Source organism: Lagenorhynchus albirostris, chromosome 5 (genome assembly GCF_949774975.1).
Source record: "Lagenorhynchus albirostris chromosome 5, mLagAlb1.1, whole genome shotgun sequence".
NCBI lineage: Eukaryota > Metazoa > Chordata > Mammalia > Artiodactyla > Delphinidae > Lagenorhynchus > Lagenorhynchus albirostris.
This window is the reverse complement of record NC_083099.1, coordinates 74,137,269-74,160,038: the sequence shown is the minus strand read 5'-3', so window position 1 is coordinate 74,160,038 and position 22,770 is coordinate 74,137,269. Positions and strand designations below refer to the sequence as shown.

The window sequence follows — 22,770 nt, the reverse complement described above, 5'->3', positions numbered from 1 at the left end:
TTCTACTAAATCATTCGATAACAGTGTGTGTAAGGGGGTTGCCCTTCACCGTGCAGCCAGGGCCACTGAGCAGGAAGTTGAATGCACCCCACCTGGGCCGAGACAGGGTCTAGGGCAGGCAATACTCCACAGGTGATAGAACTGAGGCTCTACACGATTAAGTAACAGCTGGTAGTAGTGAAGCCAGAATTCAAATCCACTTTTCTGACTCCCAAGTCTGCTCTGAACCAATAAGGGGCAACGAAGCAACACCATACCCAGGAGCTTTGGGAAGCATCAGGTTTTAAAGTAGTAGATGGGCCCCTGGGCTGGACAGCTGGTGATTGTCAAGTGGAGCAAAACTGAAGTTTTGTCCTCAGCCAGACAAGAGTGACGCCCATTTCCCTTCCTCCATTAATATGGACGGAATGAACTAGCACTGGGGAATTTGTTGCAACAAAAATAGAAATGAAGTTGTTCCTCTCCTGAGAACAAGGAAAGTAAAGGGAACAGTGAACAGGCTAGAGAAGAAACAAATGGGATGGAAAGGGTTAATCACTCCTAGCTTTATTTTAACTGTTGCTAATCTGTAGTGTCTGTAACTAGATTTGTCCTTCACAAAGCTAACCTATTACTCCCTGACACTATGTGAATTACATCCTGCATGGTAATACCCCTAACTCTATGTAAATTACATCATGCCCTACTACCCTGCACTCCCTTATAACAAATCACCCCTTGTAGCCTTTTGCATTTCAGAAAAAAAGATAAACCAGAGACAAACAGGCTCAAGTACTGGGCTGCTGGACCCAGTTACCCAGCTGCCTGACACCAGCTGTGACTGTTTTGAAATAATGCAAGAAGAATGCAAGACCTTCACAATTTTGATCCTTATCATATACCCTGGACTGTGAGCCCCACCTATAAGATCTTGTCTGATTCCCCGGGAAGGGGGGGTACAGTTCTTGAGGTGCTAGCCTGCTGTGTTTTCCCCTTTGCCAGACAAAGATTAAAGCCATTTTTCTTGTTCCTCCAAAACTCTGTATTTCTGTTTGGCATTGGTGCACAGAGAGCTGAGATTTTTGGCATCAGTCTGACCAGATTTTGGGGATCAATAGATGCAAACAGCTGATTTGGAGCAAGTTTCTCTGCTGGTAAATCAAGCTCTAAATCAAACAAGGCAAAGGGTCAAAGCACCTACATGCTGGATTGTTCTGCTGGGTGATTCTCTTAGGGAAGCCCAGCTCCCCATTCTCCCGTCTCCCTTCCAGTTGCTCTCAAGAGCCAGACCCATGCCTCCAACATCCCTAGTGCAGGGTTATCTGGAGCTTCAGGCTCACAGAAAAGAGGTCTCCTGCTCCCTTCCCCCATCCTGCCATCTCAGCTCCTGGACTGTCCCACTGGCACTGGGACTGTGATGGAAGTTGTCTTGGAGCATGTCTCCTCCTCTTCATTGTGTTTGACTCTGGTACTGGTAGCTGAGGAGACTGCTCTCTCCCAAGGGGACTGACAGCACAATGGAGGAAATGAGACACAGGCTAGAAACACAAGGCTTAGGATATTTAGGAGGCTGGGGGGATAACCTCAACCCTCCAATGTGCCTGAGCCAGTCTCTTCCCAGATCTGAAACTTGAAAAGAGCTGCCCACAGGAGAGTGATTCTGCAGGGGGAAGGGCTTGTCAGGTCTAGTTCTAAGCAGAGGCAGCCCAAGCTGCTTGAGAGAGGCTTGTGGCAGTGCCTTGAAGAATGTCCACTGTGAAATGGTTGCATGTTTGGGGTAAGCAGGAGGGCAAGGAAGGCTGCAGCGGGTGATGAAGGCACCTGCAAGCAGGTGCTCGGCCAAGAGTGTTGATGCTGCGGAGTGGTTGGGCTGAAGGTTTTTTGGGTTCTGTTTTGTTTTTTAAAATAGAGCAATGTTTTTTAAACTACTCTTGCAAACTATTAGCTGGAGGTGCACTGAATTTAGTGAGTTTTAACTGGCTTTTTTTTTGCTGTGTTGGGTCTTCATTGCTGCATGCGGGCTTTCTCTAGTTGCAGTGAATGGGCTTCTCTTTGCGGTGGCTTCTCTTGTTGCAGAGCATGGGCTCTAGGCACGTGGGCTTCAGTAGTTGTGGCACATGGGCTTGTGGGCTCTAGAGCACAGGCTCAGTAGTTGTGGCACATGGGCTTAGTTGCTCCGCGGCATGTGGGATCTTCCCAGACTGGGCTTTAACCCATGTCCCCTGCATTAGCAGGTGGATTCTTTATCACTGCGCCACCAGGGAAGTCCCTTAACTGGCTTTTTTTTTTTTTTTTTTTTTGCGGTACACGGGCCTGTCACTGCTGTGGCCCCTTCCACTGCGGAGCACAGGCTCCGGACGCGCAGGCTCAGCGGCCATGGCTCACGGGCCTAGCGACTCCGCGGCAAGTGGGATCTTCCCAGACCGGGGCACGATCCCATGTCCCCTGCATTGGCAGGCGGACTCTCAGCTACTGCGCCACCAGGGAAGCCCTGGCTTTTTTTTTTTTTTAATGAAAGAGGACAGTGATAGAAAATATCAGAATATAATTTTCTGAACTTTTCATTGAAGTATAACATGCATCCAGAGAAGTGCAAAGACTTGGGCATTTTACAAAGTGAATACACCCAGCACCGAGATCAAGAAACACCATAATCAGGATCCGGAAGTCCCCCCAAATGTAAGTTGTAAAAGAAACTATAATCTTCAAGCGTGTCCTTCATATTTATGATTTACTTTTAACTTTCTGACAACCCTCCCTGGCCTCCGCCCACCAACATAAACTCCACAATAACAGGAGGTTTTGTCTGGGGATAAGACTGGCACAGGCACCTAGAACAATGCCAAGTATACAGTAGGTGCCAGCAATATCTATTGAATGGGTGAGATTGCATCACAGATAGTGTAACCAAGCAGGACCCTATGGGGCCTTCCCAGGACAGACCCTACCCCCCACCAAGTCCTCTGCCTCCCTCTTGTCTGTAGAAAAACTTTAGCCTCCTAGGCCTTCCCCAACTTCCAAAGAATAAATGTAATCAGAGAAGTAAGAAAATGCAGAAAGAAAGGAAAACAGCCAAGCAAGACAGAATAATAATAGTTTAGTCATTAAACAAAGTCAAGGACTGTTAGTTCCTCCTCAAGGGCTATAGATAATATACTGGATCATATCCTTTGAGCTGTTTGACAGCTACTAAAACCCCCACGAAGTGGAAGAAGTTAACTGCATGCTGCCCACAAGCACGTAGACCCCAGATGAGTTGGAATCAGGAGGTTGATGATGTTGATTCCCAATTACTCACCAACAACCAATCAGAAGAATGTCCACGAGCTGATCATCCACCCTTTTCTCTCACCCTGTCTTTAAAAACCTTTCCCTGAAAGCCATCAGGGAGTTGGGTCTTTGGAGCACTAGCAGCCTGGACTCCTTGCTTGGTGCCCTGCAATAAACGCTGTGCTTTCCTTCACCACAATCCGGTGTCAGCAGATTGGCTTTACTGTGCCCGAGTGAATGGACTGAAGTTTGGTTTGGTAACAATAGTAAAGGTATGGTTTCATTTTATATACACAGGTGTGCTCTACATCTTGATATAAAATGTGTTTCTTTCTGCAGATCAGAGGCAAAGACTTCTGAAGGCCAGTGCTCCAACTTGAGAAAGCTGTGGAGGCTGTGGTTCAGGTCCGGGGAATGAGCATGGACGAAGTAGAATAGTATGCTGACTAGACCAGTGCTTCTCAAACTGCAGTGTGCCACTGAATGACCCAGGCATCTGGTTGAAAGGCAGGTTCTGATTCAGCAAGCTGGGAAGGGGATGCTGCGATGCTACATTCCTGTCAAGCTCCTACACTTGGTTAGCAAGGCCTTGAACCCAGAGATTCTCAATAATGCTGTACATAAGAATCACACGGGAGGCTTTTCAAAACACTGCTGCCCAGGTCCCACCCCAGAACAATTCAGTTGCAATCTCTGGGGTGGGGCTCACATCCATAGGTTTTAAAAGCTCCCCTGGTGATTCCAGTGTGCAACCAGAAACAGTGGATGCTGGTTCCCTGGAGCACCCCCAGTGCCTGAGCTGAGGTGGGAGGGAAGTGAGGTGTGGGGTCAGGTCCGGTGTCTGAGCAAACGATCCAGTATGACAAAGGGCAAGAGATTTCTTAGTCAGCAATGGACCATTTGCCCCTTAGTGGAGGTGAAGGGAGGGATTTCTGAAGGAATTCTTTGGCGTGGGGCTACCTGCTAACCCAGGTCACATCCTCCCAGGACCAAGAACAGACCTGTGCCTTCACCTTATCAAGCAAGTCAGAGCTCCCCAGAGCTGCTCCAGGGGCTGGGCTCACATGCCCCCAGGCAGTTCAAACATTTTCAAAACCTTACTAGGGCAGTGGGAGGAGGTGCTGCCAGCTGCTCCCACACCCTGCCCCCTCTGCCCTGCTAGAGAAAGAGCCAGATGAGTCCAGAGATTACAAGCCCTGGATCAACATGGGCTATTCAGGATGAAGTGCCATAGTCCTGGGTTCTGACGCCCTCTGGTGGACACCTAGAGTTGAAGTTGGTAACCAACAGACTACTGTGTCCAGGTACTCTTTTATTTATTTATTTTTTAAACTTTTAATACAGTTTTTAAAGGTTACTTTATATTTACAGTTACTACAAAATATTGGTTGTATTCCCCATGTTGTACAATACACCGTTGAACCTATCTTACACCCAGTAGTTTGTACCTCCCATTCCCCCACCCCTACACCCTCCCCCTCACTGGTATTAGTTTGTTCTCTATATCTGCAAGTCTGCTTTTTTGTTTTATTCATTAGTTTTTTGTATTTTTTAGATTCCACATATAAGTGATAGCATACAGTATTTGTCTTTCTCTGTCTGATTTATGCCACTTAGCATAATGCCCTCCAAGTCCATCCGTGTTGCTGCACATGGCAAAATTTTGTTCTCTTTTATGGCTGAGTAGTATTCCATTGTGTGTGTGTGTGTGTGTGTGTGTGTGTGTGTGTGTGTGTGTGTGTATTACAGCTTCTTTATCCATTCATCTGGGTTCTTTTGGTTGTTTTTGCCTCAGAAAATTTATTTCTTTAGATTGAAGTTTAGTTGATTTACAATGCTGTGTTAGTTTCTGGTGTACAGCAAAGTGATTCAGCTATACATATATATATTCTTTTTCATATTCTTTTCCATTATAGTTTATTACAAGATATTGAATATAGTTCCTTTGGCTATACAGTAGGTCCTTGTTGTTCATGTATTTTATATATAGTAGTTTGTATCTATTTTATATATAGTAGTTTGTATCTGCTAGTTCCAAACTCCTAATTTATCCCTCCCCCTCCCCTTTCCCCTTTGGTAACCATAAGTTGGCTTTCTACATCTATGAGTCTGTTTCTGTTTGGTAAATAAGTTCATTTGTATCATTTTCTTTAGATTCCACATATAAGTGATATCATATGGTATTTGTCTTTCTCTGTCTGACTTACCCCACTTAGTGTGATGATCTCCAGGTCCATCCATGTTGCTGCAAATGGCATTATTTCATTCTTTCTAATGGCTGAGTAATATTCTATTGTATATACACACCACATCTTCTTTATCCATTCATCTGTCAATAGACATTTAGGTTGCTTCCATGTCTTGGCTATTGTAAATAGTGCTGCTATGAACATTGGGGTGCAAGTATCTTATCAAATTAGAGTTTCTGTCTTTTCTGGATATATGCCCAGGAGTGGGATTACTGGATAATAAGGTAGTTCTTTTTTCAGTTTTTTAAGGAAAACTAAAACTGTTTAGTTTCCTTTTTTAAGGAAAACTAAACTTGACACTGTTCTCCATAGTTGCTGCACCAATTTACATTCCTACCAAAAGTGTAGGAGGGTTCCCTTTTCTCCACACCCCCTCCAGCATTTATTTATTGTTTGTAGACTTTTTAATGATGACCATTCTGACTGGTGTAAAGTGATAGCTCATTGTAGTTTTGATTTGCATTTCTCTGATAATTAGCAATGTCAAGCCTCTTTTCATGTGCCTTTTGGCCATCTGTATGTCTTCTTTGGATAAATGTCTGTTTAGGTCTTCTGCCCATTTTTTGTTTGGGTTGTTTGGTTTTTTGTTATTGAGTTGTATGAGCTGTTTGTATATTTTGGAAATTAAGCCCTTGTTGGTTGCATCATTTGTAAGTATTTTCTCACATTCTGTAGGTTGTCTTTTCATTTTGTTCATGGTTTCCTTTGCTGTGCAAAAGCTTATAAGTTTGGTTAGGTCCCATTTGTTTATTTTTCGTTTTATTTCTATTACTTTGGGAGATTGACCTAAGAAAACATTGCTACGATTTATGTCAGAGAATGTATTGCCTATCTTCTCTTCTAGGAGTTTTATGGTATCATGTCTTATACTTAAGTCTTTAAGCCATTTTGAGTTTATTTTTGTGTATGGTGTGAGGGAGTGTTCTAATTTCACTGATTTATATATGGCTGTCCAGCATTCCCAGCAACACTTGAAGACCATCTTTTCTCCATTGTATATTCTTTCCTCCTTTGTTGAAGATTAGTTGACCATAGGTGTGTTTATTTCTGGGCTCTCTATTCTGTTCCATTGGTCCATATGTCTGTTTCTGTGTCAAAACCATGCCATTTGGATTACTGTAGCTTTGTAGTATTGTCTGAAGTCTGGGAGGATCATGCCTCCTGCTTTATTGCTTTGACAATTCTAGGTCTTTCATGGTTTCATATAAATTTTAGGATTATTTGTTCTAGTTCTGTGAAAAATGTCATAGGTAATTTGATAGGGATCACATTAAATCTGTAGATTGCTTTGGGCAGTATGGCCATTTTAACAATATTAATTCTTTATCTCCCTTTCTGATGGAATGTAGTCTTGATCTGTCACGTACCCAAGCCAATGTCAGGCACAATCAAAGAAGACATGATCCATATGCATAATCAAGAAACTGCTGGTTGGGGGAAGCAAGACTAAACAAAGAAAGGACTGGCTCCTTTTATTCTTCACCTACTCCTTCTTTACATCCCCCAGATCTGGCTTTCCTTGGAACTCACTGTGCTAAGTTTAGAAATGAGGAACACTCAGGGCTACTGAGGTATTTTTTCACTTTTGGACCTCCCTGCTGTTCCTCTCTCCATCTTTGTTTAAATCTCCCCATTCGTAGTGTAGATACAGCACAATCCTTAGCTGACTGTTCTTCCTCTTTCTGCTCCAGTGATGACCATCCCAGGGAAGCTCATACCTGCTGCTTTTTTGGCCACCTCTGCAGCTTGGTCAGCTAATTTCCACTCATTGCCACCCCCACCTGCAAACACACACACATCTGAGCTAATTAGGCCCACAGGATAGAGCTCCCTGCATCTGTGGCTGCCCTCTTGAACCACAATGTTCATTGGTGACTACCAGACACTTCCTTTTGGTCATGCCAATCTGAGGAAGTGGCAACAGAACCCAGACTCTCAAATCCAGCCCTCTCTCCTCGACTCCCCTGGCTCTCTCATTTGCCCAGGAACCAGACTCAGGTCCTTGGCCGCCTCTTTCCACATCCCCTCCTTCGGCACTCTGTGCAGACCCCAGACACTGCAGGGCTCCAGCCTGCCTCCTCCTCCCCAGACTCACTTCCTCTCAGCTACCACCTTAGTGCCGTTAGGGAGAACGTGGGTCCAAGACACCTCAATATCAACAGCCCCAAAGGAGGTGATCAGGTGGTTAAACCAATGGGAAACACTAGTTGGGGAGATCCAGGGCACCTGCATAAGTGCCTGAAGAATGTCTACAAGATAAGGACAGATTAACAATCTCATCGGTAGCACATCTGAGCTATTGGGATGGGTAAGAAAGGATTGTAAAGGTACCCTAAGAGAATAGAATCAAATCTGGGTTTGAGGGAGGAAACATACATTCTCAGTGGGAGAGGGATTTTTTGTTTGAGCTAGAAAGGATCTTAGAGAACAGCAGGCCTAACCCCCTCATTTAGAAGTGAGGAAACGGAGGTCTTGAGATGTACAGCAGATTACCCAAGGACGTCCAGTGATTTAAGGATGGTGATTGAATTGGATTAGAATCTCCATGACCCAGATACAAATTCAGGGCTCCTACTCTACTAATTCTTTTTCCCAACTTTCCCTCTAGCAAATACATATATACCATGCCAAAGCTGAGCTGCAAAAACAGAAGGGAGTAAGAATATCTTAGTGAGTTCTGATGATTTACGTATAGAAATTATATATGGGCCAGTCTCTATATGCTTGGTTGGGGGTGATGAGAAAGCACCTTATGGAATTAGTTGAGGGGAATAGCTGGATATCAAGGAAGGCTGGGGCTGAGTTCTAGCATGGGAGCAGGTTAGGCCATTAGGCCTCCTTACCTTCCAGTTCATACATGCATGAATGCACTCGCACATAGTTTTTTCCTAAACACTGGTAGCCTGTGTGGATAATAGTCAAACACACTTTGAGCTGATGAGGTTCCTGGTCCTTGGTGTGAGCACTTACATAGGATAGACATTTTCAGCAGGGAGAGGAGCAGGAAACAGGGCAAAAAATACAGAAAAGAGAAGGGGCCACAGGAATGATGCTACATCAGAAAGGTGTTATAGGATCCCTTTAGGCATTAAGGAAGCCTTTTATGTATGGAGAAAACATTTTTTATTAGTTTGTCAATTATCTTATGATTTGGTTTATGCTATGTTTTTTTTTTTGCAATGCTACAATTTGTATGAAATCAGTGTATCAATCTTTTCCCACATGGCACTTGGGTTTCTTTTAATTTAATTTTTATTTTATATTAGAGTATAGTTGATTTACAATCTGCTAATTTCAGGTGTACAGCAAAGTGATTCAGTTATACATATACATATATCCATTCTTTTTCAGATTCTTTTCCCATATAGGTTATTACAGACTATTGAATAGAGTTTCCTGTGCTGTGCAGTAGGTCCTTGTTGATTATTTTATATATAGTAGTGTGTATGTGTTAATCCCAAACTCCCGATTTATCTCTTCCCCTCACCTTTCCCCTTTGGTAACGGTAAGTTTGTTTTTGAAGTCTGTAAGTCTGTTTCTGTTTTGTAAATAAGTTCATTTGTATCAAATTTTTTTAGATTCCACATATAATTGATATCACATGATATTTGTCTTTCTCTGTCTGACTTACTTCACTTGGTATGATGATCTCCAGGTCCATCCATGTCGCTGCAGATGACATTATTTCATTCTTTTTTAATGGCTGAGTAATAGTCCATTATATACATGTACCACATCTTCCTTATCCACTCCTCTGTCAATGGACATTTAGGTTGTTTTCATGTCTTGGCAATTGTAAATAGTGCTGGTATGAACATTGGGGTGCGTGTATCTTTTCGAATTATGGTTTTCTCTGGATTTATGCCCAGGAGAGGAATTGCTGGATCATATGGTACTTCTGTTTTTAGTTTTTTCAGGAACCTCCATACTGTTCTCTGTAATGGTTGTACCAGTTTACATTCCCATGAACAGTGTAGGAGGGTTCCTTTTTCTTCACACCCTCTCCAGCATTTATTGTTTGTAGACATTTTGATGATGGCTATTCTGACCAGTGTGAGGTGATACCTCAATGAACTTTTTAAAAAATTTTATTTTATTTATTTATTTATTTATTTTTGGCTATGTTGGGTCTTTGTTGCTGCACACGGGCTTTCTCTAGTTGCAGAGGCTACTCTTTGTTGTGGTGCGCGGGTTTCTCATTGCAGTGGCTTCTCTTGTTGCAGATCACGGGCTCTAGGTTCATGGGCTTCAGTAATTGTGGTGCATGGGCTTAGTTGCTCCGTGGCATGTGGGATCTTCCCAGACCAGGGATCGAACCCATGTCCCCTGCCTTGGCAGGCAGATTCTTAACCTTTGCACCACCAGGGAAGTCCCCTCATTGTACTTTTCATTTGCGTTTCTCTAATAATTAGTGACGTTGAACATCTTTTCATGTGCCTCTTGGCCATCTATATGTCTTCTTTGGAGAAATGTCTATTTAGATCTTCCCATTTTTTGATTGGGTTGTTTGTATTTTTTGATATTGAACTGCATGAGCTGTTTGTGTATTTTGGAGATTAATCCCTCGTTGATTGCTTCATTTGCAAATATTTTCTCCTATTCTATGGGTTGTCTTTTCATTTTGTTTATGGTTTCCTTTGCTGTGCAAAAGCTTTTAAGTTTAATTAGGTCCCATTTATTTTTGTTTTTTATTTTCATTACTCTAGGAGGTGGATCCAGAAAGATATTGCTGCAATATGTCAGATAGTGTTCTGCCTATGCTGTCCTCTAAGAGTTTTATAGTATCCAGTCTTACATTTAGGTCTTTAGTCCATTTTGAGTTTACTTGTGTGTATGGTGTTAGAGAATGTTCTAGTTTTATTCTTTCACATGTAGCTGTCCAGTTTTCCCAGCACCACTTATTGAAGAGACTGTCTTTTCTCCATTGTATATTCTTGCCTCCTTTGTCATAGCTTAGGTGAACATAGGTGCGTGGGTTTATCTCTGGAATTCCCATCCTGTTCCGTTGATCTATATTTCTGTTTTTGTGCCAGTACCATACTGTTTTGATTACTGTAGCTTTGTAGTATAGTCTGAAGGCTGGGAACCTGATTCCTCCAGCTCCCTTTTTCTTTCTCAAGATTGCTTTGGTTATTTGGGGTCTTTTGTGTTGCCATACAAATTGTAAAATTTTTTGTTCTAATTCTGTGAAAAATGCTATTGGTAATTTGATAGGGATTGCATTGAGTCTGTAAATTACTTTGGTAGTATAGTCATCTGACAATACTGATTCTTCCAATCCAGAAACATGGTATATCTTTCCATCTGTTTGTGTCATCTTTGATTTCTTTCATCTGCATCTTATAGTTTTTCAGAGAACAGGTCTTTTGTCTCCTTAGGTAGGTTTTTTCCTAGGTATTTTAGTCTTTCAGATGTGGTGGTAAATGGGATTGTTTCCTATAATTTCCCTTTCTGATCCCTTGTTATAAGTGTATAGAAATGCAACAGATTTCTGTATATTAATTTTGTATCCTGCAACTTTACTGAATTCATTGAGCTCTGGTTGTTTTCTGGTAGCATCTTTAGGATTTTATATGTAGAGCATCATGTCATCTGCAAACGGTGACAGTTTTACTTCTTTTCCAATTTGGATCCCTTTTATTTCTTTTTCTTCTCAAATTGCTGTGGCTAGAACTTCCAAGACTATGTTGAATAAAAGTGGCAAGCGTGGACATCCTTGTCTTGTTCCTGATCTTAGAAGAATTGTTCGCCATTGAGTATGATGTTAGCTGTGGGTTTGTCATATATGGCTTTTATTATGTTGAGGTATGTTTCCTCTCTGCCCACTTTCTGAAGAGTTTTTATCATAAATGGAAGTTGAATTTTATCAGAAGTTTTTCTGCATTGATTAAAATGATCATTTGGTTTTTATTCTTCAATTTGCTGTGTGGTATCACACTGATTGATTTGTGGGTATTGAAGAATCCTTACAAACCTGGGTTAAATCCCACTTGATCATGGTGTATGATCCTTTTCATGTATTGTTTGATTCAGTTTGCTAGTATTTTGTCAAGGATTTTTGCGTCTATGTTCATCTGTGTTATTGGCCTGTAACTTTCTATTTTCTTGGTATCCTTGTTGGGTTTTGGTATCAGGGTGATGGTGGCTTCAGAATGAGTTTGGGAGTGTTCTTTCTTCTGCAATTTTTTGGAATAATTTCGGAAGGATAGGTGTTAACTGTTCTCTAAATGTTTGATAGATTTTACCTGTGAAGCTGTCTGGTCCTGGACTTTTGTATGTTGGGAAGTTTTTTAATCACAAATTCAATTCCAGGACTTGTGATTGGTCTGTTCATTTTTTGTATTTCTTCCTGGTTCAATCTTGGAAGATTGCACCTTTCTAAGAAATTGTCCATTTCTTTTAGGTTGTCCATTTTATTGGCATGTAGTTGCCTGTAGTAAGCTCTTATGGTGCTTTGTATTTCTGTGGCATCAGTTGTAACTTCTTTCTCATTTCTAATTTTATTGGTTTGGGCCCTCTCCGTATTTTTCTTGATGAGTCTGGCTAAAGGTTTATCAATTTTATCTTTTCTTTTTTTTTTGGCAGCACTGCATGGCTTGTGGGATCTTAGCTCCCCGACCAGGGACTGAACCCAGGCCTCGGCAGTGAAAGCGCCCAGTCCTGACCACTGGACAAGCAGGGAATTCCCAATTTTGTTTATTTTTTCAAAGACCCAACTTTTAGTTTCATTGATTTTTTCTATAGTTTTCTTCATCTCTATTTCACTTATTTCTGCTCCGATCTTTATGATTTCTTTCCTTCTACTAAGTTTGTGTTTTGTTTGTTCTTCTTTTTTAGTTGCTTTAGGTGTAAGGTTAGGTTGTTTATTTGAGATTTTTCTTGTTTCCTGAGGTAAGCTTGTATCACTATAAACTTACCTCTTAGAACTGCTTTTGCTGTGTCCCAAAGGCTTTGGATTGTCATGTTTTCATTTTCATTTGTCTCTAGGCATATTTTGCTTTCCTCTTTGATTTCTTCAGTGATCTGTTGGCTGTTTAGTAACATATTGTTTAGCCTTTACAGTTTTTTTCTTGTAGTTGATTTCTAATCTCGTAGCATGGTCAGAAATGGTGCTTGATATGATTTCAATTTTCTTAAATTTACTGAGGCTTGCCTTATGGCCCAGCATGTGATCTATCCTGGAGAATGTTCCATGTGCACTTGAAAAGAATGTGTATTCTGCTTTCAGATGGAATGTTCTATAAATATCAATGAAATCCCTTTTGGTCTAATGTCTTATTTAAGCCTGTGTTTCTTTACTGATTTTTCTGTCTGGACGATCTATTCATTGATGTAAGTGGGCTGTTAAAGTCCCCTACTATATTGAGTTAACATTTGCCTTATATATTGAGGTGCTCCTATGTTGGGGGCATATATATTTACAATTGTTATATCTTCTTGGATTGATCTCTTGATCATTATGTAGTGTCCTTCTTTGTCTCTTGTAACAGTCTTTATTTTAAAGTCTACTTTGTCTCGTATAAGTATTGCTACTCCAGCTTTCTTTTGATTTCCATTTGCATTGAATACCTTTTTTTCATCCCCTCACTTTCAGTCTGTATGTGTCTCTAGTTCTGAAGTGAGTCTCTTGTAGGCAACATATACATGGGTCTTGTTTTTGTATCCATTCAGCCAGTTTATGTCTTTTGGCTGGAGCATTTAGTCCGTTTACATTTAAAGTAATTATTGATATGTGTGTTCCTGTTGACATTTTGTTAATTGTTTTGGATTTGTTTTTGTAGATCTTTTTTCCCCTTTCTTCTTTTGTTCTCTTCTTTTGTGATTTGATGGCTATCTTTAGCTTTGTGTTTAGATTCCTTTTTCTTTTTTTGTGTATATCTGTTATAGATTTTTGATTTGTGGTTACTGTGAGATTTTTATATAGCAATATATATATATATGTGTGTGTGTGTGTGTATACACACACACACACATATATACACATACTTGTTTTAAGTTGTTGATCCCTTAATTTCAAATACATTTTAGATACCTTCCATTTGTACTCTCTCCTCTAACAATTACTGTTTTTGATATCATGTTTTACATCTAATTGTTTTGTTTAACCCTTAACTACTTAGTGCAGATACAGATGATTTTGCTACTTTTGTTTTTAACCTCCGTACTAGCTTTGTGTGTGGATTAATTCTTGTCTTTACTGTATGTTTTCTCTTACTGATGAGCTCTTTCATTTCATAATTTTCTTGTTTCTAGTTGTGGCCTTTTCTTTTTCACCTAGAGAAGTTCCTTTATCATTTATTGTAATGCTGGTTTGGAATTCTTTTAGCTTTTGCTTGTCTGTAGAGCTTTTGATTTCTCCATCAAATCTGAATGAGAGCCTCCCTGGGTAGAGGATTCTTGGTTGTAGTTTCTTCCTTTTCATCACTTTAAACATATTGTGCCACTTCCTTCTGGTCTGCAGAATTTCTGCAGAAAAATCAGCTGATAGCCTTATGGGAGTTCCCTTGTATGTTATTTGTTGCTTTTCCCTTGCTGCTTTTAATATTCTCTATCTTTAATTTTTATCATTTTTATTACAACATGTCTTTTGGTTAATCCTGTATGGGACTCTATGCACTTCCTGGACTTGGGTGACTGCTTCCTTTACCATGTTAAGGAAGTTTTCATCTATTATCTCTTCAAATATTATATTTTCTCAGCCCTCAGGCTCTCTTCTCCTGGGATTCCTATAATACGAATACTAGTGCATTTGATGTTGTTCCAGAAGTCTCAAGCTGTCCTCATTTTTTAAATTCTTTTTTCTTTTTTCTGTTCAGCAGCAGTGATTTCCACTACTCTTTCTTCCAGCTCACTGATCTGTTCCTCTGTATCATTTAATCTACTATTGATTTCTCCTTGTGTATTTTTCATTTCAGTTTTTGTATTCTTCATCTTTGTTTGGTTTTTCTTTATATTTTCTAACTCTTTGTTAAAAACATAACTTCTCACTCTGTGCATCCATTCTTCTCCTGAATGCTTTGATCATCTTTACAATCATTGCTCTGAACTGTTTCTCAGGGAGATTGCCTATCTCTACTTCACTTAGTTCTTCTTGGGTTTTATTTTGTTCCTTCATCTGGAACATACTCCTCTGCCACCTCATTTTGTCTAAGTTGCTATCTGTATTTTTATGTATGTGGTATGTTAGTTAAATTTCTCGACCTTGGAAAAGTGACCTTCGTATGCAGGTGACGTCATATGCATCCCAGCGGTGCACTCCCCTCTCATCACCTAAGCTATATGCTTTAGGGAGTCCCCCCTAAGAGGGCTGCAGGGGTTCTTCTGCTGTGGTGGGCTGACTCTGGGGTGGTGTGGTAGGCTTTTTGGCCCCTAGTCTCGTTGGTTGCCTGACCCTTCCGTGTGTGGATGCTGCTGGCTGCTGTTGAGCAGGGCTTGGTCACAAGGTGGCTATTGGTAGAAGCCTAGGGGGCGCCAGGGCTAGTGGTAGCTCACTGGTGGGCAGTGTCAGGATCCTGAAGACGCTGGGTCTGTTGCCCACCCACTGGCAGGTGAAGCCAGGTCCTGGGGTTAATGCTGTGCTACTGGCAGGCAGAGCTGGTTCCTGGAGTCTGGCAGCAGGGCCCAGGGATCCCAGAGCTTGTTTCAGATCATTTGGGGCAGATGGGTTCTTGACACTGTTGGGTATGGGGGCCAGGGTGTCCCACAGGTTACATTGGCCTGCTAGTGGGCAGGGCCATGGCCCAGCTGGTCCCAGGGTAGGGTCTGACCTGCTGGTGGTGGTCTGCAGGGTACAGGATCATAGTTTTCTTGCTTCTGGCGCCTGCCCACTGGTAGGTGGAGCTGGGTCTTGGCACTCTGGTGGGCAGGGCCATGTCTAGAGGCGTATCTAGAGGTGGCTGTGGGCTCAGGAAGTCTTTAGGAATTCTGTTTGCTGATGGGTGGGGCTGTCTCCCTGCCCAGTTAGTTGTTTGGCCTGAGGTGTCCTAGCACTGGCACCTACAGGCTGTTGGGTGGGGCCAGCAGCCACCAGTAGCAGTGCTCATGCAGCTGAATGCCCCCCAAAATGTCTGCATGCAGCCAGTGTCCATGTCCCCAGGGTGAGTTTCAGCCATCTCCCCACAACCCCCGCCACCTCTCCAGGAGGCTCTCTAAGACCAGCAGGTAAGTCTGGCCCAGGCTCCTATCAAATTCCTCTTTTTGCCATGTGTCCTGGTGCACATGAGATTTTATGTGTGCCCTTTAAGAGTGAAATCTCTATTTTCCCCAGTCTGATGGGGCTCCTGTAATTAACCCTGTGGCCTTAAAGCCAAGTGCTCTGGGGGCTTGTCTTCTTTGTGCTGGACCCCTGGGCTGGGGAGCCTGATGTGGAGGTCAGAACTCTCACTCCTGTGGGAGGACCTCTGCAGTGTATTTATTTTCTAATTTGTGGGCCACCCACCTAGGGCATATGAAATTTGATTATATTGCAAGTCTGCTCTTTCTACCCATCTCATTGTGGTTGCTTCTTTATGTCTTTAGTTGTAGAAGGTCTTTTCTTGTAGTTTCCAGTCTTTTTCACTGATGGTTGTTCTGCAGATAGTTGTGATTTTGGTGTGCTTGTGAGAGGAGGTGAGCCTCAGATCTTTCTACTTTCCCATCTTGGCTGCTCTCCTCTTCATTCTTTTTTCTTTCTGCTCTTCAGACTGGATAATTCCAATTGCTTTATCTTTAAGTTCACTAATACTTTCTTCTGTCTGCTCAAATTTGCTGTTGAATAACTCTAGTGAGTTTCTCATTTCTGTTATTTCACTTTTAAGCTCCAGCATTTATTTGGTCCTTTTTATAATTTCTATGTTTTTACTGATATTTTCATTTGTTCTACATAGTTTTCCTGATTTCCTTTACTTCTTTGCCCATGGCTTCCTTTAGCTCATTGAGCATGTTAAGTCAACTGTCTTAAATATCTTTAATAATTCCAGTGTCTGGGCTTCCTCAGGGATGGTTTCTGTCGAAATCTTTTTCCCCCCATGATTGGGCTATACTTTCCTGTTTCTGTTTCCTGTAACTCTTTTATTGAGAATCAGATATATTGAGCATTATGTTGTTTTAACTCTGAAATCTAATTCTCCCTCTCCTCAGGAATTGGTAAATCTTGCTAGTTGAGGGCTGGAGCCATCGTTGTGACTTCTCCAAACGATTTTTGCAAAGTGTGTATTCCTTGTTTTGTGTGGTCACTGAAGTTTCTGTCTGATATCTCTACAGTCAGCCAGTAAGCTGACAAATATTTCCTCAAATGTCTGGCTCCCAAAGGGAAATGCTGTCTCTAATCCCCTGTAAACCACTTTAGTTCATGGGGGTTGAAACAATGGCCAACCTTTGTGCTGGCCCCTCAGTGATCAAAAGCAGCAATTATCAATCAAAACACACAATCCTAATATTTGGAGGACAAGTTTCTTATTGTCCAGGAAGCTGCACCAGGAATATGGGCCACCACCTCTCCTTTCTGCTCCCCGCTTCAGAGAATGGTAGTGGAGGAATGGTAGCCACTATATGAAAGACCAACATTCCCAAGAATTTACTGATTTACCAGTCTCTTCATCAAGCTCTACTCTGAACACTGCAAGTATTTAACTAGACTCCAGAATTCCAAAATAGTTGCTTTAGACAGTTCTTGCCAGCTCAGTAGTTGTTTAGGTGGAGAAATGGCTTCCTTCCCTGACATCATTCCATTTCTTTTTATTGCCAAATAATATCACATTGTAGGCTTATACCACATTTTGTTTATTCATTCATCAGGTAATGGACATTTGGGTTGTTTTCAATTTTTAACTATTATGAATAATGCTTCTATGAACAATCACTTATAAATTTTTGTGTGGACTTGTGTTTTTATTTCTCTTGGGTGTATACATAGGCGTGAAATACATGGGTGTAATGATTACTATTGTTAACAATTATTACTATTATTAACCTTGCATTCCTAGAATAAACCCTACATGGTCATAATATATTATCCTTTTATATATTGTTGGATTCAATTTGCTAGTCTTTTGTTAAGAGTTTTTGCATCTACATTCATGATAATATTGGTCTGTAAATTTTGTTTTTGTAATGTCTTTGTCAGGTTTTGGTATGTTATACTGACATCAATAGTTTCCTCTGCCTCTATTTTCTGAAAAAGTTTGTGTAAGGTTAGTGATAGTCCTTCCTTGAATGTCTGATAGACTTCACCAGTGAAACTGAGTCTAGAGTTTTCTTTATGGAAAGTTACGATAAATTCTGTTTATTTGCTAGAGGGCCATTCAGATTTCCTGATTTTTTCTTGTATTAATTTTGATAATTAAATTTGTTAGTACATTTGTCTACTTCACATAAGTGGTCTAATTTGTTGGCATAAAATTGTCCGTGATATACCTTTACTATCCTATAATGTCATAGGATCTGTAGTGATAACCTTTTTCATTCTTGATATTGGTAATTGTTTTCCATCATTTTTTTTTCTTCATTGCTCTAGCTAGGGGTTTTTCTATTTCATTTTTCATTCCAAAGAATCAGATTTTGGCTTTGTTAATTTTATCTATTGTATGATTTTCATGTCATTGACTTTTGTTCTTTATTATATTTCCTTTCTTCTATTTCATGTGAGCTTACTTTGCTTTTCTTTCTCTAACTTATTAAGATGGAAACTTAGGTCATTGATTTTAGATGTTTTTCTAATATAATTATTTAAAACTATAAGCTTCCCTCTAAGCCATGACTATTCAATAGCACTTTCTGCAGTGATGGAAGTATTCTGTTTTCTGCTGTCCAGTACAGTAGCCACTAGCCATATGTAACTATTGAGCACTTGATATGTGGCCAGTGTGTCTGAAGAATTGAACTTTTGTATTAATTTAAATTTAGTCACATGTATCCAGTGGCTTCTGTAATGAGCAGTGCATCTCCAAGCACTGCTTTACCTGCATCCACAATTTTATGTTGTAATTATCATTAAATTTAAAATATTTTCTAATTTCCCTTGTGACTTCATCTTTTTGATGAATAAATTATTTACAACTGTGCTGTTTAATTTCCTGAGGTTTTGGGGGTTTCTGGATATGTTGTTACTGATTTTAAATTTTTAATTTAATTCCTTTGTGATCAGAGAACACACCATGTATAATTTCAATACTTTTTAATCTGAGCCTTGTAGAGCCCAGCATATGGTCTATCTTGAATTTACCATGCATACCTCAAAAAAAATAGTATTTTGCACTTGTTGGATGTAGTGTCCTATAAACATCAGTTAGATTGAGGTGGCTGATAAAGTGGTTCAGATCTTTGTCCTGATTTGTCTAATTGTTCTAATGACTTCTAAGAAGTGGGTGTTAAATCTACTATGGCAGAATTATGTTTCTCCCCACAATGCTATAAACTTTTAATTCATGTATTTAAGGCTATCAGGCATCCTACATACATATTTATAATTGTACTATCTTCCCAATGAATTGTCCTGTTTATCATGAAACGTTCCTATTTTTATCTATGATAATCTTTGTCTTAAAGTCTATTTTTATCTGGTGTTTATATAGCCATTCTAGTCTTATTATGCTAATTTACATGTTCTTTGTTTTCCATCCTTTAACTTTCAACTTATCTGTGTTTTTAAAGTGTTTCTCGTAGGCAGCATTTAAATGAACTTTTTGATTAGAATGTTAACGTGTCACTGATGTAATTATTGATATAGTTGGACCTTGGCATATTTTATTAGTTTTTTGTTTGTCCTCTGTTTTTGTCCTTACCAACTCACGTTTTTTTTTTTAAGGTCACTTCTCCCAGCTTTACTCCCACCCACAGTCTGTTTGCCTGTGTTTACTTTTTAAGTCATCAGGTGGGTTTCTTTTCCTTTCTTTTTTTTCTATTTTACTCAGAGTTTATCATCGTAAGCAGTGGAGGGATGGGTTATAGGGGCTTACATTGTGATACTGGAACCAAAACTCCTTTCATGAAGGTTTCACGGCTACTCTCACTTATGCATAGACTACTTTGAAAGCAGACGCAAGAAATTGGTGATTGTGGATATTTAGAGGGAGAAATTGTGGGGGCCAAGAGGAAAAACTTTTCAATACAGACCCTTCTGCACTTTGACCATTAGTATGTAAACATTTTTCAAAAAAGGCATTAACAACTAGTCAAAATAATCAATCTGGGATGGATTAAACATTAGGTAGTTTAAAGGACAGATGTAGCAAACTACAAAGGCTTTAACTCAAGCACCTAAGAAGGTAAGCCCATTGATAGCTACAAGGAAGATAACGGTATTTGATGTGTTCAGTTCCAAGCGAAGGTATATGTTGCAGATAACCAACCATATGTCTCTTCAAATATTTGTTTAGGGCTGCCTCCTGGCCCATCACCTTTCACAAGGCACATTTTCCTTAGAATACAGTCATCTATTGTCTTGATTGTTTTCCAGGCTGTGCACGTGGCTACTAATTCTGACAGGGGAAAGCTTGGACATAGGTGAGGCAATTAAAAGGCTTCCCAATTCTAGTGGCTGCAATTCCTGCAAGCGTACTGAAGAATTCTGGCTGGCACTTGTAGCTACGAGATTCAGTTGTATAATGGTTTTTTTGGTAATTGCTTAGTAGAAAGCCTGTAAAATAAAACCCTTACCAATTATGCCTTTTACTATAGAGCAGCAGTGTCCACTAAACCATTAGCTATTGAGCACTCGAAATAGGGGTAGCCCAAATTGTGATGTGATAAGCACAATGGATTTTGAAGACTTAGTATGGAAAAAGGAATATAAAATGTCTTGGCAATAATTTTTAATGTGTACCTGTTAAAATAATAGCATTTTGAATATATTGATTTCAAATATACTAAAATTTCATGTTTCTTTAGGTTTTTAATGTGGCTAAAAATTAAAATTAGATAGGTAACTCACCTACTTTGGAGGGGGAGGGGAGACAAAATAGGTCCTGCTAGAGTTTTCTTTTTTTTTAATTGACGTATAGTTGATTTACAATGTTGTTAGCTTCAGGTGTACAGCAGTGATTCAGTTTTATATATATATTCTTTTTCAGATTCTTTTTCCTTATAAGTTATTATAAAATATTGAGCATAGTTCCGTGTGCTATACAGTAGGTCCTTGTTGGTTATCTATTTTATACATAGTATTGTGTTTATGTTAATCCCAAACTCCTAATTTATCCTTTTCCCTCCCCCCTTTCCCCTTTGTTAACCATAAGTTTGTTTTCCATGTCTGTGGGTCTGTTTATGTTTTGTACATAGGCTCATTTGTATCTTTTGTTTTTTGGGTTTTTTTAGATTCCACATATAAGTGATATATGATATTTGTCTTTCTCTGTCTAGCTTACTTCACTTACCATGATAATCTCTAGGTCCACCCATGTTGCTGCAAATGGCGTTATTTCATTCTTTTGTATGACTGAGTAGTATTCCATTGTATATATATACCACATCTTCTTTATCCATTCATCTGTCCATGGGCATTTAGGTTGCTTCTGTCTCAGCTATTGTAGATAGTGCTGGCTATGAACATTGGGGTACACATATCTTTTCGAATTATGGTTTCCTCCAGATATATGCCCAGGAGTGGGATTGCTGGGTCATGTGGTAGCTCTATTTTTAGTTTTCTAATGAACCTCCATACTGTTTTCCATAGTAGCTGCACCAATTTACATTCCCACCAACAGTGTAGGAGGATTCCCTTTTCTCCACACCCTCTCCAGCATTTATTATTTATAGATTTTTTTGATGGCCGTTCTGACTGGTGTGAGGTGGTACCTCATTGTCATTTTGATTGGCATTTCTCTAATAATTAGTGATGCTGAGCATCTTTTCATGTGCCTTTTGGCCATCTGAATGTCTTCTTTGGAGAAACATCTATTTAGATCTTCTGCCCATTTCTTTATTGGGTTGTTTTTTTGATACTGAGCTGTATGAGCTGTTTGTATATTTTGGAAATTAATCCAAAACAAAAAGACAACCTACAGAATGGGAGAAAATATTTGCAAATGATGTGACCTGCTAGAGTATTCTTACTGAAAACCAATGACCAATTGGACAACCACATGCAAAAAAAATGAACCATATACCCTTCAGAAAAATTACCTGAAAATAGCTCAGACCTAAATGTTAAATGGAAAACTAAAACTCCTAGAAGATGACACAGGGAAAAACCTAGATGGGTTTGGTGATCCATGAAAGAAATAAGTGATAAGCTGGACTTCTTTAAAATTAAAAAATTCTGCTCTGCAAAAGACACTTTCAAGAGAATGAGAAGACAAACCACAAACTGGGGAAAAATACTTGTAAAACACATATCTAATAAAGGACTGTTATCTAAAATATACAAAAAAATTCTTAAAACTCAACAATAAGAAAACAAACAACTGCTTAAAATAGGAGCAAAAGATCTGAACAGACACTTCACCAAAGATATACACTTGGTAAATAAGAATATAAAACATCTTGTCATTAGGGAAACGCAAATTAAAATGAGATACCACTACACACCTACTAGAATGGCCAAAATCCAAAACACCGACTCCACCAAATGCTGACAAGGACGTGGAACAACAGGAACTCTCATTCACTGCTAGTGGGAATGCGAAATGGTATAGTTACCTTGGAAGACAGTTTGGAAGTTTCTTACAAAACTAAAGATACTCTTCCCATATAATCCAGTAATTGCACTCCTTGGTATTTACCCAAATGAACTAAAACTTATGTCCACAAAAAACCTGTACACGTTTATGGTAGCTTTACTCGTAATTGCCAAAATTTGGAAGCAACAAAGATGTTCTCTGGTAGGTGAATGGAGAAATAAACTGTTACATCCAGACAATGGAATATTATCCAGCACTAAAAAGAAATGACCTATCAAGCCATGAAAAGACACAGAGGAATCTTAAATGCATATTACTAAGTGAAAAAAGCCAATCTGAATAAGCTAGATTGAATGAATTGTATGATTCTAACTATATGACATTCTGGAAAAGGCAAAACTATGGAGACAGTAAAAATATCAAGGGTTGCCAGGGGTTCCTGGGAAGGGAAGATGAAGAGGCAGAGCGCAGAGGATTTTCAGGGCAGTAAAATTATTCTGTGTCATATCATAATAGTAAAAATGTCATTATACATTTGTCCAAACCCATAGGATGTACACTACCAAGAGTGAATCGTAATGTCAACTATGGACGATAATGATGTGTCAAGTGAGGTTCATTGATTGTGACAAAGGTACTTCTTGGGGGTGGGGCTCTCAGGATGTCAATAGTGGGGG

At 39.8% G+C, this 22,770-nt stretch overlaps 1 long non-coding RNA gene across 4 annotated transcripts in view; it reads left to right on the top strand.

Annotated features, from left to right (window-relative positions):
- Positions 1–22,770, top strand: part of LOC132521125 (uncharacterized) — a 44,840-nt gene that overhangs the window by 940 nt on the left and 21,130 nt on the right. For 3 of the 4 annotated variants that reach the window (XR_009540739.1, XR_009540738.1, XR_009540737.1), the window contains exons 2-5: positions 2,550–2,658; positions 3,589–4,553; positions 19,282–19,347; positions 22,645–22,727. This is a non-coding gene — a long non-coding RNA (uncharacterized LOC132521125). The remainder of the gene's footprint in view (positions 1–2,549; positions 2,659–3,588; positions 4,554–19,281; positions 19,348–22,644; positions 22,728–22,770) is intronic. The other variant, XR_009540740.1, reaches the window with a different exon arrangement.